Source organism: Micropterus salmoides, unplaced genomic scaffold, assembly GCF_014851395.1.
Source record: "Micropterus salmoides isolate LMB-PRFRI ecotype aquatic unplaced genomic scaffold, ASM1485139v1 Ms_hic_scaffold_8, whole genome shotgun sequence".
NCBI classification, from domain to species: domain Eukaryota; kingdom Metazoa; phylum Chordata; class Actinopteri; order Centrarchiformes; family Centrarchidae; genus Micropterus; species Micropterus salmoides.
In genome coordinates, this window is record NW_024044570.1 from 21,124,053 (window position 1) to 21,139,074 (window position 15,022).

General features: G+C 41.5%; 1 protein-coding gene across 1 annotated transcript in view; it reads left to right on the forward strand.

Moving 5' to 3' along the window:
- Window positions 1-8,020: 8,020 nt before the first annotated feature.
- frmd4a (FERM domain containing 4A) overlaps window positions 8,021-15,022 on the forward strand; it is a 100,109-nt gene continuing 93,107 nt past the window's right edge. Inside the window, exon 1 of the mRNA XM_038705362.1 lies at window positions 8,021-8,128. The gene's annotated coding sequence lies outside the window, so the exon portion shown is untranslated. The remainder of the gene's footprint in view (window positions 8,129-15,022) is intronic.

A 15,022-nucleotide genomic window follows, 5' to 3' on the forward strand; every position in this document is an offset into this window, starting at 1 on the left:
TTGCACACAGCACAAGCTGCCCATACACTTTTCTACCCTCTCCAGCGGCGGAGACCGAGTATGGAAAAGGTCGAGTGACGATACATACGCCAACATGTGTACAACACGTGATGTTTAGCTAGCTCTATTACCATTTGAAATTAAAAGAAAAAATGCATCAAATGTTGCCTGAGAAACTATATTTCAATCCAATATAAGTCAAACAATTCTATCTGCAATAGTATAGATGCTAAACAAAAAAAGTCTTGGTCAAAAACTTTACTTTCTTACCTCAAAATCAGTTTTTTCTCTATATATTCTGAATGCACCTCTTTCCAGACTTGGTAACCATCTTGCCTGATCAGGGAGGAAGTAGGTAAATTCTGAAATGATCACCTAACTCCTATTTTATCTCCAATTGGTGGAATTGGTGTTGTTACAACTCTCCCCATGTTACAACCATACCTGGTCTCCCCTAATCTGCAGATTATTTTGTCCATCAATCAACTGATTGCTTGATTTATAAAAAAAATCTAAAAATAGTGAGAAATGTCATCACAGAGCCCAAAGTGACACCTTCACAGTCAGCAGTCCAAACCTCAACATTAATAAACATTCAAATAATTCAAATAATTAAAAGGAAAAGCAGCAAATCTTCACATTTGTGAAGCTCAAATCATGACATTGTTTTACACAAAAAATTACTTCATGACGGTTGCCAATTTACTGTCACTTGACTTATTGATTAATCGGCCAATCATTTCAGCTGTAGACTACTTGTATAAAGGGTTGGGTAGTTTATTTGTAACAAAACATATTTTTTAAACTCTTCATATATTTTGTATGTGAAAATCTTACTTTGTAAAGGAATTAGTAACTGAAGCTGTCAGATAAATGTAGCAAAGTAAAAAGTACAATATTTATATATAGGATAGAATACTATATATACTGTATAATATTACCATACTTTATTATATAATTTAATGGAACTAGTTCTTAACCTGCAGATTCTTTTGAGGGGAAAAAAGAATAAAAAGCTATTCGTTATTAATGTAGCTATTATTAAAGATTCATATTACAAGTTTACAAATTTGAGCACAATACTATGATTATGTACCCAGCTGTTCACCCACCCGAAACATGCAAGTGATTTGCTCACATGTAGATAATTACATTTTCACAATATTTAAAGCTGAGCTGGTGCTACTTCATTGCAGTGAGCCTTCTGGCATTCATCCGTTGGATATTTACATGATTTCTGACCTTCTGTCTAGTATATTTGTCTCATTACTTCTCTTAATCTCTCTATCTTGCATAGACAAAAGCCACGCTGAGACTGGCTAAATTATTAATGCCAAACACGGGTCTGAAAAATCAGTCTGGAACACGGGTGTCAGGTGTCTGACAGCTACCATGGATCTAAATCACATGTGCACAATCACACATGAACACCCCGCTCATTATCTGAGCTGAAGTGTGTTTACTCACATCCCATGCTGCCTTGCTGTTTCAGCCGGCATCGATAGGCGCGGTCTCGCTGCATTTCCATTGCTCTCTCCCCTCCCTCTTCTCCACCCACCTTCAATTACGCTCAGCACAGTGTGGACCTCTCTCACCAGTGGCTGCTCTTTCCACTACATCTCTATCCTCCCGGCTGCCTTTTACCTCATCCTCTGTCCTTTTGAAACTGTCTATCATACTCTCCTTTATGTGCTTCCCACTCTGCCCTTGTCTCATGCTGATGATATATGAGGCAGGGGATTAGTCTAAAGGGGACATCTCTGCGCCGGATCTCTGAGTGGAAAGGTGAGCGTCTGTCTTTCCCACCATAGTGGAGGAGTGCTTTAGACTGGGGAGCATCACCGATGCAGGTTACATCCTCTGGAGCAGCGAAAGGACAGCCTCGGTGTAAACTGAATGGACTGAGAAATCCACGCGCATGCCTGGATGTGCTTTGTGTTGTTTGGAGAGTAGACTGAAAAAGGGAGGCAGAAGGCAGCAACAGAGGGAGGGGAGCATTTAGCAAGAGGCACCCGAGTCACAGGGGTTTGGGGGAGGTGGGAGTGGGGTCTGCTGGGAGTGTTTTAAAAGTGAAAGAAGGAGTGTGTCTGGGGGGGAGGGGGTGGGGGTCTGCTCTCAGATCAAAGAACTGGAAGAAGGAGGATTGCTTTTCGCTCAGTCTGAAGAGTCGCAGAGAGACTGGGGAGTCACATGCTCTCCAGAGACTGTGGCATCACAATTAGAGACCAGAGGCTGTCTGCAGCACTGACTGAAAGACAGACGGAGCTGGTTGAGGTCACAGTGGGAGGGCCGGTCAGCGGGCTTTATCTGGACAGAGGTGAGCTTGCTTTCTGAGTGAAGACTCAGAATAAGAGGATCGAGGAAGAGTACAGCGAAGAGAGTCCCTCCAGGGATTTGCCTACGTTCCCCCTTCACAAGAATCTATAGGAGGATCCCATCATGGCTGTCCAACTCATGCCTGAATCAGCCGTGTGTTTGCTCATGGTAAGTCTCAGAGGGGTATAGTATTGCTGGCGCTGTGTAGGATCTGTCTTTGTTTCTTTCTTTCTCCGCTGTAGCTTTCTCTCATCACTCTCTCCTCACGGCAAATGCCTATGCAGCCACTAAAGCAGGAGGTGAGGTGTCATCTCATCTAAAAGGGATGTTTCTTCTTCGCTCCTCCTCTTTACTACTATCTACAAGCTTATTATCCTCAGATAACTTCCCAGTAAGGCTCAGAAGCTACTTTTAATGCTAAAGAAATGTGTGTCTTTTGCATCCAACTCAGAAAACTCTAGCTTTTTGTCTAACTCCTCCAAGTGTTCAACTACTGCAGTGGTCATGTGTGGGGAGAAACCCCTCACAGACTACTGCAGGCATAGGGTGCAATGCTGAACATGGTGTCTGTGCATGCTGGAGATGGATGTCATTTACTATATCTTATTATATGGGTGTGAGCAAAATTATGCGTGTGTCTGCAGTGCATGTAAATAAGTTGCTAAAAGGATGCGCTGTGTGTGTGTGTGTGTGTGTGTGTGTGTACGTATGTGTGTTTGTATGAGTGTGCGATCATTTCCCATCTTCCCATCAAGACTGAATAAATTAAATTACACATTATAGAGAAAACAGTTGTTCTGCAGCCCATGGCAGAGGATTTGCAGGATCTTGTTAGTGTAGTATTCAGTCCCTCACTGACATGAAACAGATTGGCTTGGCTTGGCCTGGTTCAGATCTGGCCATAGAAAGTGATAAAATAGAAACACTTTTTGTGTTTGTACAACATGCTCGAACCCATGAAACTCCTCTCTCCCCCTCTGTCCAGCCTCTCAGGGAAACAATGGCAGAGTAGCTTTGCCGCATGTGTAGAATACAGATAAGGCACAGACCCCTCTTATGATAAGCTTCAATCAAATGGATGTACACTCTGAACGCAGGGCGACTTTGTATGAGAGAGCGTGTTCTGCTCATTCTCATTCTATAGTGTTGGCATTCTGCAGTCCCGGGGGGGGGGGTCATGCATCGCCGCACTACCTGCTATCTCCACCTGTCATGGCTGTCTGTTACTATGGCGATAGGCCATGCACCCACTCGGGGGAGAGGTAGCGGTAAAAGGAGCAGGGTGCGAGAGATGATAGACAGGGCAGATCAGGGAGAAAGGTGAAAAAGGAAGTGTGAGTGATGAGGGCAGGAATTGAAGGAGAAGGAGTGAATAAGAAAAGGAGGTGAAAGTGAAAGTGGGCTTTTATTGCCACAGGAAGTGGCACACTACAACAAATAGTATCACCTTTTTTGACCTTGTGTGGCGTGCAGACAAGAATGGGTTCTGCTGAGCATGGTCTCTCATCACTGGCAGACAGTTGGTGTCCCTTGACTCCATTTTACACCGTATGTGTTATCATTAGCATAGAGGGCGTTCCCTTACAAGTGCTCTTACTGTCAGAGCTGATGGCCCCTGTCACCCCAGATTTTTTTTTCTGTCACCCCAACTCTCACAGAAAACCTAGCTTACCCCCACAACCTTCTACTGTCAATGTCCCATTTATGATTATAACCCTAAATCTGTAATTTTCTCACCATTCAGAGCCACTCTTAGCCTGTTGGCATGAGCAACACACTTTAATATGGACATCACTGGCTCTTTCAGTGTTTCTTTATTCATGGTTGTTAAGCTAACCAGGGAAAAGGAATAACATGATTTCCATAAATCTGTTCTGTGTTGAATTTTACTTTAAATACACGCTGAACAAGATTGACATCGAATAACTAATTTCAGAGCTCAGTGATTTGTTCACAAAGTCCATGGCATTTATTCACACTGACGTGTTCATGCCTTGAACCTGTCTTAATTATTAATGGTGGGTTTATGCAGTGCATGTGTGTGTGCGCGCGTGCGCATGTGTGTTTGCCGTAATATTGATCATGCTTCCTGTCTCTGTGTGTATTCATATTTCAGGTGAATAAGTGATTACAGGAGCTGCTTATTACAGGAGCTGCTTATTATTTGCAGCTCAACACCTATCAAACATTCATGCAAATCATATAGATAGATAGATAAATAGATAGATTGTAGGTAGATATACACAGGAGACATGACGGTTTGTGCTTTTCTGTCATGCATTTGTCATAGCTGATAGACATAAATTAATAGACGTAATTGATTGACTGATAGACATAATTAATACAGTTGGTGTTTTAGTTCTCCTCTGGGCTTTATTGGTCTGGAACTAATGGGATTGGCCCAGACGTACACTAGCTCAGCTATAAAACTGAATGGTCTCATGTCTGTCACAGAGACTGGGCTAAGAGGGGGAGAATTATGGCCAGTATCCTAATATTGTTATGAATGGTTTAGATCAATAAAATATTTTGACTGGGAGGAGAAATTGATGAATGCCTCTTAAGGGAATTATACTCTTCATCTCCATAGATTAATTAAATATGGACATGTTTTTTTATATACAGCGAACTCAGGGGCTTTCATGCCAATTGTATCTACATGGACAGACATGGCATCTCTCTCTCTCCCTCTGTCTGCCTGGTCTGATGGGTTTCTGTTTTAGCGAAGGGTGAAGAGATCAATAACAACTCTCTCTCCAGCTAAGACACACAGAGACATGCTGTCATCTGATCAGGGACAGATCACAAAATAGATGGTATCATTTGACCTAAATAGGACATGCATTAGGTTTCCTGCTTAGATATCTATCCCAGGGATTTGACATGTCTTTATCCTTTACCTGAAGTGGAACGTGTGACTACTGCACACTACTGGACATTTGTTTTGTGGTTCAAACTAATGTGTGTGCTCTTGATTGCAGGGTTCCTTATGCACTTTGAATGAGAACTGGAGCAGCTATAGTCTTTGCGACCACGCTCATCGCTGAGCTGATTAGCTCTGCTCTTGAGGGCTCCGAGAAGAGCAGCTCTTATATCTCCAAGATGGCTATACCCTGGGGGGTACCTTGTAGTGCAAAATGAAATGACAACAAAGCCAAAATAAATATGGGTTTCATAAAGAGCCGGTAAACAACAGATTTGATTACAGGCTAAATCCAACAACATCTCACAGGCTCCAGTCAGAAGGTTTGTTTTTTTTTGATGTAGCTAATCCAGGATTTATCACAAGTTCAGCACATTCAGATAAAGTGTCACATGGAGTTATAATTAGAGAAGGGGGTGAGGCTGTCATAAAATGGGAACACAGTAAATCTCAATGTTCTGTTCTGGCTCATCTTGTTTTGTTTTTTGCACATCTCTGTCAGAGTGGTTGTCTTGTTCCATACAGTATGCAGGGGAAGTTGATCAATATGCATTTTGCTATCTGTTACACTGGGCCCACAGCACATCCAGCTGAGAGAAACCAGGGCAAGTTGGTATCTTGACACATGCGGGAGCTAAGTGGATTATCTTCATATTGCTGAAGGGGTTCTGCTCTGCATACAGCGAGAGAACAGCAGCTCACAGCTCCACTGCTCCTCAGTGATACAGCAGCATGCATGTTACATGGTCTTCTGCCTGTTTCCTAAATGGAAAAGCTCTAGTGTGGGTAGATGACATCACGGCACACCTGCCAAAGCAATTCACAACATGTGTATAAAGTCAGACAAAGTGTGGGAAGTCATGTTATTAACCTGATTGACTTGATAATTATGTTGGAGGTGTTACTTATACTCACGCAAGCATCCAACTACGATACACTGAAAGAAACAAAAAACAAAGACCTCACACTGCCCTTCATGTTGGCGTCCATGTCTCTTCATGACCGTCTCTTATTCAATTATCCTGTCACTGACGATGGAGACCAGATGACTCAGTGTGATCAAGCCAGATGATTCATTCAGCAGTAATCAAATCACTGCTCTATGACGTGATGTACTGAGTGTGTGTGTGTGTGTGTGTGTGTGTGTACATATGACTTAATTGCAATGTGCATTAGCTTGTGCCAATATGTATGCCCATCGCTATAAAAGTGGAATAGCTATATAGTAGTCCAGACAACGAAAGATTGAGTCATTGTAATGGTTGGCGATTATTTTTCCCTACATAAGATTATTATTGTATTTTCCATCTCTGATCTGATGCACACTATGATAGAGCCCCCAGTGCACAAATGGAGGAGGGCTGAACAGGATGGGGGAGGGTAGCAGGATGACATCATACTGAGATAATTGATTACTGCCCTGTGGCAGAGGTGGAGAAGCAGATAGAATTTTGTGTAAGAGTGTGTGTGTCTGTACATAACTGTAACTGTGGTACTTTTGATGCATCTGGTCAGAGAGTTCACAGTAATTCAGTCATTCACATCTCATTCTCATTCAGTAACACATAGTAAATGCTATGAGTCAACATGTCACTTTGAAGTCTACCCGCAGTCCACACCTGTGTGTTCACTCACAACCATACACAACACAGACACACACACTTTCGTATTACTTCGAGAACAGAAAGCAATCTCAATGTACTTGTGCTGAACCAATTTACACCCTAGATCCCTACCTCTTATGGGTGATTAGTATGAATGAGAAGCACAGGCACAGATGGCATTTCATTATTGCTGTTACTTTTTACTGATGTTGTCTCACTATTTGCTACAACTCTTGTGGTTCTTCTTTATCTCCGCTTCCCTTTTTCTTGATTATTTGTTCTGTGCTCTTATAATAAATAAATAAATAAATTTTCCAGTTCATCATTTCCCCAAAGCTGCAGTCTAACTGCAGAACAGTCATGGTTGAGTGATGTTCGGGGCTGGTTCTGCTGATGTAAGCGAACAAAAGCTGTGCAGTTGCTGCAGGGGCAAAGAAACACTTTACACCAGAAAGAAAATGCTATTGACACACCTCATCAAGTTGTGTTCAATCTGCTCATTCTCTTATGATGACGAAATCAATAGTGTTAATTAATACACTTTACTTTTTTGTTGTGTGATAAATATGAATATTAATAGGTTGTTGTGTTCCTGGACCTGTGCCCACAACACAAATCAAGGCTGTTGTGTGAGGTATATAAATCCTAAACAGCATATCTTACCATAAGCAACATTTCAGTATATACAAAAATGGAAGAAAGGAAACCTTGTAATGTTTTGATAATTTTACTCATGTAAAACACCAGAAATCATGGTATAAGGAAAAGCAACTATACCAAGATCAAACATTTTTGATCTCTCTATTCAAAAATGATTTATCTCTTTAGGACAAACTCATTACATTTATGTTGGATGTTGTTGTTTTGTTTTCATTTCTCAGTGCAATGTGGCTGTGTATGTCACTGACTTGCAGATGCACCGTTAATGCTCTTAAAAAATATTTGCAGGTTCTACAAAAAATGACAACACCTTTGGCCACATTTTGAAACAATTATGTGACATATATGTCTTAGTATAAGTTAAATGGCCAAACGTAGATTTATTTATGGGTTAGACAATTGAAAATACATATTTTTCTGTCCATTTCAAACAGCAGCAGGCCTGCAGTAACTGTAGAAGTTTGTTGATTAACGTTAATCGTTTAGCCACCAGGGGGCAGAAGAGCAGTCTCACAGACACACTAACTGAACCGCCTCACGAAGTTGTTACTGATGTGAGCATACAGTGGAAATGAAACAATTTTATTGTCCCGCATGAGGGATGTCTGTGGCCACCTGACAAAATGTAAGTCTGATATTTATTCTCCTCTTAACTCTGGTTTGGTGTCCTCCAACTGCTGAGAACAATATTTGTCTTTCTCTCGCCAGCTGCTGGACTTTGTTCACCAGCTAACGCTAGCTAGCAGCTAACTTGTCTTGTCAGCTGCCTACTGCTGCTGGAAACAGCTGATGAGAGAACTGCTATTGAACCATATAGCTTACAGACTACGAGCTTAAATAGGCAGAAAAGCTCAATAGAGCTGAACGACCCCTTACAATACGCATAACGTTAATAATTTGATTTAATGTTAACTATAAAAATATTGATTAAAGCAGGATTATTATGCTATTATCTGGGTGCTATTACATAAGTAGTTGCTTCAAGGTTGAATGTAAAACCATTTGCTGAGCCCACAAAGTCATGGACACAGCTCAGGTTTGGTATTGATTGGAGGTTTGATTGTCTGGTGTTCAGCTTTGAAAGTTGTCCATGATCACAGTATTGATTAGCCTGTCCAAGATCAAAGGGGATATCAGAGTAACTCTGCCTTAAGCTGGATTTGGCTTTGTGAAATGGCTCTCTACAGAAGCTGAAGATTTTTTAGTTTGTTTGTTTTGCTAAAATGTCAATGTTTTCAACGCACTAGGAAGCGAAAACACTTAGTCCTGAGTGAAAACGAGAGTAACCAAGAGGAAGCGCAGGCTAGAGAAATGGTTCACACCTCTCACCACATGCATAAATGCATAAGGGTTTGTGTGTGTGTGTGTGTGTGTGTGTGTGTGTGAGTGTGAGACCTGCATACCATTGAATCTCCTGAGCTGTTTACACTGGAGCCTGTTTAAGGACTATTGATGAGCTGCGGAGGTGATGGCGCCTCAATTATAATTGACTTCACCAGAGGATCTGCTCGCTCAGCTGTGGGCATTTGTGCGTGTGTGTGTGTGTGTGTGTGTGTGTGTTTAGCCAGGGGAAGGTCTCAGGTGTGGTGTGTGTGTGTGTGTGTGTGTGTGTGTGTGTGTGTGTGAGAGAAGTGCATCTGCTCCTGCATGTTAATGTATATGTCTCAGTGGGGTGTGACAGCATTCCTTCCAGGTTATCAGCTGAACTAAGCTTGTGTATCTGTGAGGAATGGGTTAATGAAACCGCCATTAACGAGCAGTACATGACCCAGCATGTAAACCCTGGCAGATGCTCATCAAAGTCTGCCAGTGCATCCCTGTGCTCTGTCTCTCTGCCTTCATCCTGATGTTTATTAGGGCTCTTCTCCATCTCTTCTCTGGCTACCTCTGCGGTTCATTGACATGCACAAAAGTTGCTCAGATGAAACAAGGCTTGCTAATTATGCGAGTCTTTGGTCGATGCAGTGTATGAGTTTGTGCATAAATATGGGCTGAGATGTGTATTTGCATTCGCTGTAAGATACTGGCAGGTTTATTGATTGAACAGCAGCAGGACAAAGAACCGCAGCTTTCTTTCCGTCTCACCCACACACACACCTACATTTCCACACTATACCGCGTACTCACACATGACCTACTATATGGTGCAGTCAATCAGTGCTTTCAGAACAAACAAAATGTTGAGATGAAATTCCCTCCACAGCTTTAAGAGATTCCTATCTAATTTCAGTTGGCTTGCAGGATATTACCAGCAGCAAAGCCCACACATGATATTTATCTGACGGCTGTCCCCTTTAGAAGGTCAAACTGCCGTGGAAATAAACCTTTCAGGGTAGATAAATGAGGGTTTTCTGCTCAGTGCCGCAGCATCAAAACACAGTCAGCTCGGTGAATTCCAGTTTAATCAGTCATAACCGAAACTGAGGCAAGTCTCTGGGTATGGTACAGATGCACTGAATTTACCAGCAATTTTCTGTGGAGAAATTTGTTGTGAAAGTGAAAGACAAGTTAAAGTGGGTTTGACTCACATTTGTGATTATTTGCCTTTGCCGGTTCAATGCGACCAATACATAAATTATTTTCCAGGGCAGTGACGGTGTCACATTTGCAAGGTGCCACCTGTCATGTGTGCCAGGGCGCAGGTTTAGGGGAGGGGCAGCGGGGTGGCATGGGAGGCGGAGAGTAGCAGAGGCACCAGGCGGTCTGATTGGCTCACCATCTGTCTCTGGGACTGAGCAGATGTCTAAGTAGGAAGAGCGATCTCTTTTTGCTTCCAAGTTCACTTTCTCTCCCTTTTGTGTGTATGTCTGTTGCTGTGAATGTATGCGTGTGTGTGTGTGTGTGTGTGTGTGTGTGTGTGTGTACAGTGTGTGCATGCTTCTGACGTTTCACACTCCGGTTGACACAGGTCCCAGTGGGGCTGAATGTCTTCCATATGGAGTGAGTTAACAGCGAACAGGTCCTTGTCATTATGAAGAGCTGTCTTGTTAGCAGCACTGACAGGATAGGGAGCCAGGGAGAGCCGATATGACCGGTGAATCACTTTGCACATCATTCATATTCAAGCTATACTTAACAAAAATAAATACATTTTGGCCCTTGATCCTTGATCCCTAACCAACCCTTTCACTTCACCCTCTCTTGCACCAGGGTTCCACTGTCCATCAGGATTAGGTGAGAATCTCGCTTGTTAACATTTTAATTGGCAAATGCACACACAAGCATACAACACGCACATTCAGTACACACACAACTGTGACGTGAACCTGTGCATATTTATGAAAATGATGTCTTGAAATGAAATGTCTTGCTGATTCCCCTTTTTTGAGTGAGCAGCTGTGCCCGAAATGATCAGAATCACAGGCCACAACAAAAGAACAAAGCCTTCAGACTAGAAAAAGGGAAGGGTCTGATCACACTGATGAATTTTAAAGGAACTTAATGTGCAAAATAATGGTTTGATAGCATTTTTTTACATTTGGAAGTGAGGTGAAATTACCTGATTTTGGAGTTTTTTGTATTCTATTATTTGAACAGTTGCAGTGTCTTTACTCTGTAATGTGGTATTTGGACAGTCGATTACTCATTTTTCACTATTGAAAAACAATTCTCCCACAAAATCTCACGCCTGTTGACTCAAATATTTAGTGAAAAAGTAAGCAGATATTCTGTAAAGACTATATATTATATGTATGTCTTTATCTCCATTTTGCCCCCGGAGGAAGACACAGTAGGTGGGGAGATGTTAGTCTAGTTGTGACAGTGAGTTCCGATTGGCTCATAGCAAATGGCAGGAGGGGTGAATGACCTACTGTTTCCACTTTTCTTGAGTGAAATAAAGCAGTGAAACCAGAAGGGCCGAGAGTGTGCACCAACATCCTGTTTGCAACATGAAGCAACGCGGTTTTTGAGAAATGTCACCTAACATGTGGCTAAATGTTGAGGAACTTGCACAACCATTAATACTCAAAAGTAACGTTGTCTCATTTTTTCTGTGCAATTCATGGAGTCACAATGAATTTCAGTTACATTTTTACACTAGTTAATTTTTGACTTTTTTTTAATAATATCTGTACAGATCAAAAGTAGCCACTAACAGGGAGATGCCTGAAGCAGTACTCAATTGGATCCTGCTCAGAGACTGACTTTGCAGCTTGTCTTCATTCTATTTTGATGAATTCAGTTGAGGTGTGGTGGAAATATTTTTAACACAAAATAAATTCTTTTAATAAGTAAATAAGTTTATTAATCATTTCACCTATTAAAAAATATATGAATGTACAGTTTACTATGATAGGGATGATCAAAATAGTTACTTAAATTTGATTATTCATGGCAGCTCTTCAAAAATCTGAATCCAGTATAACACCTGAGTTTGTCCAAATGAACATACATAGAACAAGGTAAAAAAGTAACACACTTACAAACCAGTAATAACTATGATGTCTGGTGACTCACTTTTTTGGGGAGTGCTTAACATAGTGCTGGGTGGCTGTAAATAAGGAGGAATGGTGGTTTTTGGTGGGTTTTAAATATGAAAGCGCTTCCACTTTGAAACATAATAGCAGAGCTGTGACAGGATTCAGAATGGTGTGTGTGTGTACCACCACACACATTTTTAGAGATGATTCACCATGGAGTGATGACGGAAGGGAGATGATGAAAGAGCAGGACACAGCGAGAGAACAAGGAGCACATGCAGTAAACAGTTCATTGTAGCTTAACTTGTCCGCCTCTAGAGGGAGCTGAAGACTATTGAATCAGATCCAGGTAAAGTCGAACACACGCCACAAGGAAAGAGTAAATGACGCCTGTTCTTGCTTTTAATGATGCTCCATGAATGTGGCAAGGCTGATTGGATTCCTGGAGGTTGCAGGGAGAGTAGTGTGTCTCTGTTCTGTCTTGTCCTTTGAATGGCATTTCAACAGGTGGTCTGAGCACAGTTGCTTAGTTAAAGCGTGCAACCCCTGCAGGTATCAGCAGGTCAGGGAGCAGGAAGGTCAACAGCGGCTGCGCATGTTACTGTAAATGGCATCTCCCCAGGAGTCTGTTCACATTTGTACCAAAACACACACACAAACACACAGGGTAATAAAAGCGGTTCCTGATTGTTGCTATCAAACGAATTCTTTTTTTCTGTTGAAGTTTGTTTTTTTGCTGCTAATAGGCTGATATGACTGACTGATGTCTGATATCAGGGCTGCTGATTTCATGCATTACAAGACCTTAGCCACACTAATCCCCTCTGTAATGCATAATACATTACCCAGTAGACACACCAGCCAGCAGCCCATATAAGTATTGCTTCATAGCCACATCTCATATAAGCATATGCATCAGATTTACTAGATCTTGTTTCAAAATGATTCAAATTAGATTCAAATGAAGTTGTTCTATGTTAAGTATCATCTACTATACATCACTGTAGATGGCAAAGCTTATCAAATGATGCCGATCACGGCATTCACGTTTTCCCTTTTATGCTTTCTTGGGGTTTCATTTCTTGCTTTCTCTAAACTGTCCCTTTCCCATAGACAAGGAAGTGAAAGTGCATGCTTTTTTAAGGCACCAGTGCACCCACAGTCTTCTAGCGCTGGCTGACCACTGAGCAGCTTCAGTTGAGCCATCAGGACTCAAGTTCCTTGCAAATAAGGTCACAGCAGCAGCTAATGAGGGAGGAGAGAGCATTTTACCCTTCTGCTTTCATCATCCCTTTATCAGGCCAGTCCAGAGTTGAATTCAGCTTATCCCAGCCTCTGGGCTACTAACGCTGGTGAGGCTTGCTCTCACGGTCTCCGACTTTTCAGGAGAATCCATGAAATATTATATGGACTGAAGAAGAGCAAATGACATGCTCAACACCCAATGACATACTTTATGTCGTGTATGGTTTCATCTCCTCATCTCCCCCTCTGATGTGTGACTTCATGGTGCAGGTGCGGACAGATACTATATATCCCCATTAAAGCGTGAGAATGTTCTGTCTCCTCTTGATGTTTCTGCTGTAGAAACCTTCTCGTAGTGAGAAGTTTAGTGTCTGTATTTACACACATAAGGTTCTCATCACATCGCGTTGTCGTCTTTTTTCCACCATCTCTTCTGCTGCGCTTCTATTTAACTGTTGCATTAAAAAATTCCATGAAATTCCATTTTGAATTGAAAAACAAACCAGCAAACCCCCCATAGTAATATCAGCAGCATCTCGTAAATTCTTTTAATGTTAAAGTAAATCAGGGCATAACAAAGGTAAACCTCTATTCTAATGTTGGATTACTGTGCGTCTACACAGACTCAAAGATATTCCTATAGCTATCACAGTGGTGGCTATCACAACAGTGTTTGCAGCAAAGATAATTCATTTTCCTATCCACACCTTGCTGTTTAAATAACTGTGAAATCCAGTTATTACCATTTAGCATCGATACCAGTCAGTTTTCAGCCATTTTCTTTATCACATCCTGAAACAGAAAAGTAATCTCACTCCAAGAAGAATCAACAACTCAGCGACGTGTTAATGGATGCATGTTAGTGCTGCGGACTCTTAGACAAGAATTCAATTATAGTCGGATCAAGGATACAAGACAACAAAGAGATGAACGTGATAAATAAAAAATAGTTTTTCTATTTTAATATTCAAGTGATGGCAATCCAGATCTTATCAACCTGGAGATAGCAGATTGAACTCGGTGTTTCCATTGTCTATCCTATTATTGCATAGCAAAGACCAAATTTGACAACAGTATGCCAATTGATTTGTTATCTGCTATATTGCATTTGTAATGTCAGATTCTCCCACACTTTGTCTTAAGGAGGTAATTTTTTCTTATTTGAACAGAGGAAACACCTGCATGTTTTGTTTGAGATGTAGCAGTAGAGGGCAGTGTGTGAATGTGGGTGGGCAGTGCGTCAGGACTAGCTCATGCAATAGCGAGTGTGTGGCCATGCTTTGGGCATGTGTGGGAGTCTATGGCTTGTGTCAGAAATATAGACATAGGTCAGATTTCTGTGGGTGTCCGTGTCTGCAAACAAGATCAGCATGCTTAACATGCTCTATGAATAGGAGGAGACTTTTCATGAACCATTATATGAGTAATGACACCTGATGGTAGTTGATAAATCTGGATTTGGGGTGCAAAGATTGTGTTGCTGTTTACCCCCATAAAGACACAGCAAACTGTAATTTAAACATGGTCAATTCTCAACCACGCTAGGGGTTGCACAATATTGCCAAAATGTGATATTGCGATATTGATCTTGAATGTTGCAACAACGATATTAATTTCAATATTGTTAAATATATGTAAAAACACAAGTTGATGGCCCCTGTTTCTGATTTGTTTCCCCTTTTAACACATCTTCTTACTTTTGTCCCTGTCTTTTCTTTCACTCCTCTGATGCTGTTTTTCTTTTCTTTTTTTCTTTCTTTCTCTCTCTCTCTCTCTTTACTCGCGCTGTCGAAGTATGCACACACATCACGTGGCATGCTCCATATGTTCTTGTAGTGGATCCATGCACTGAC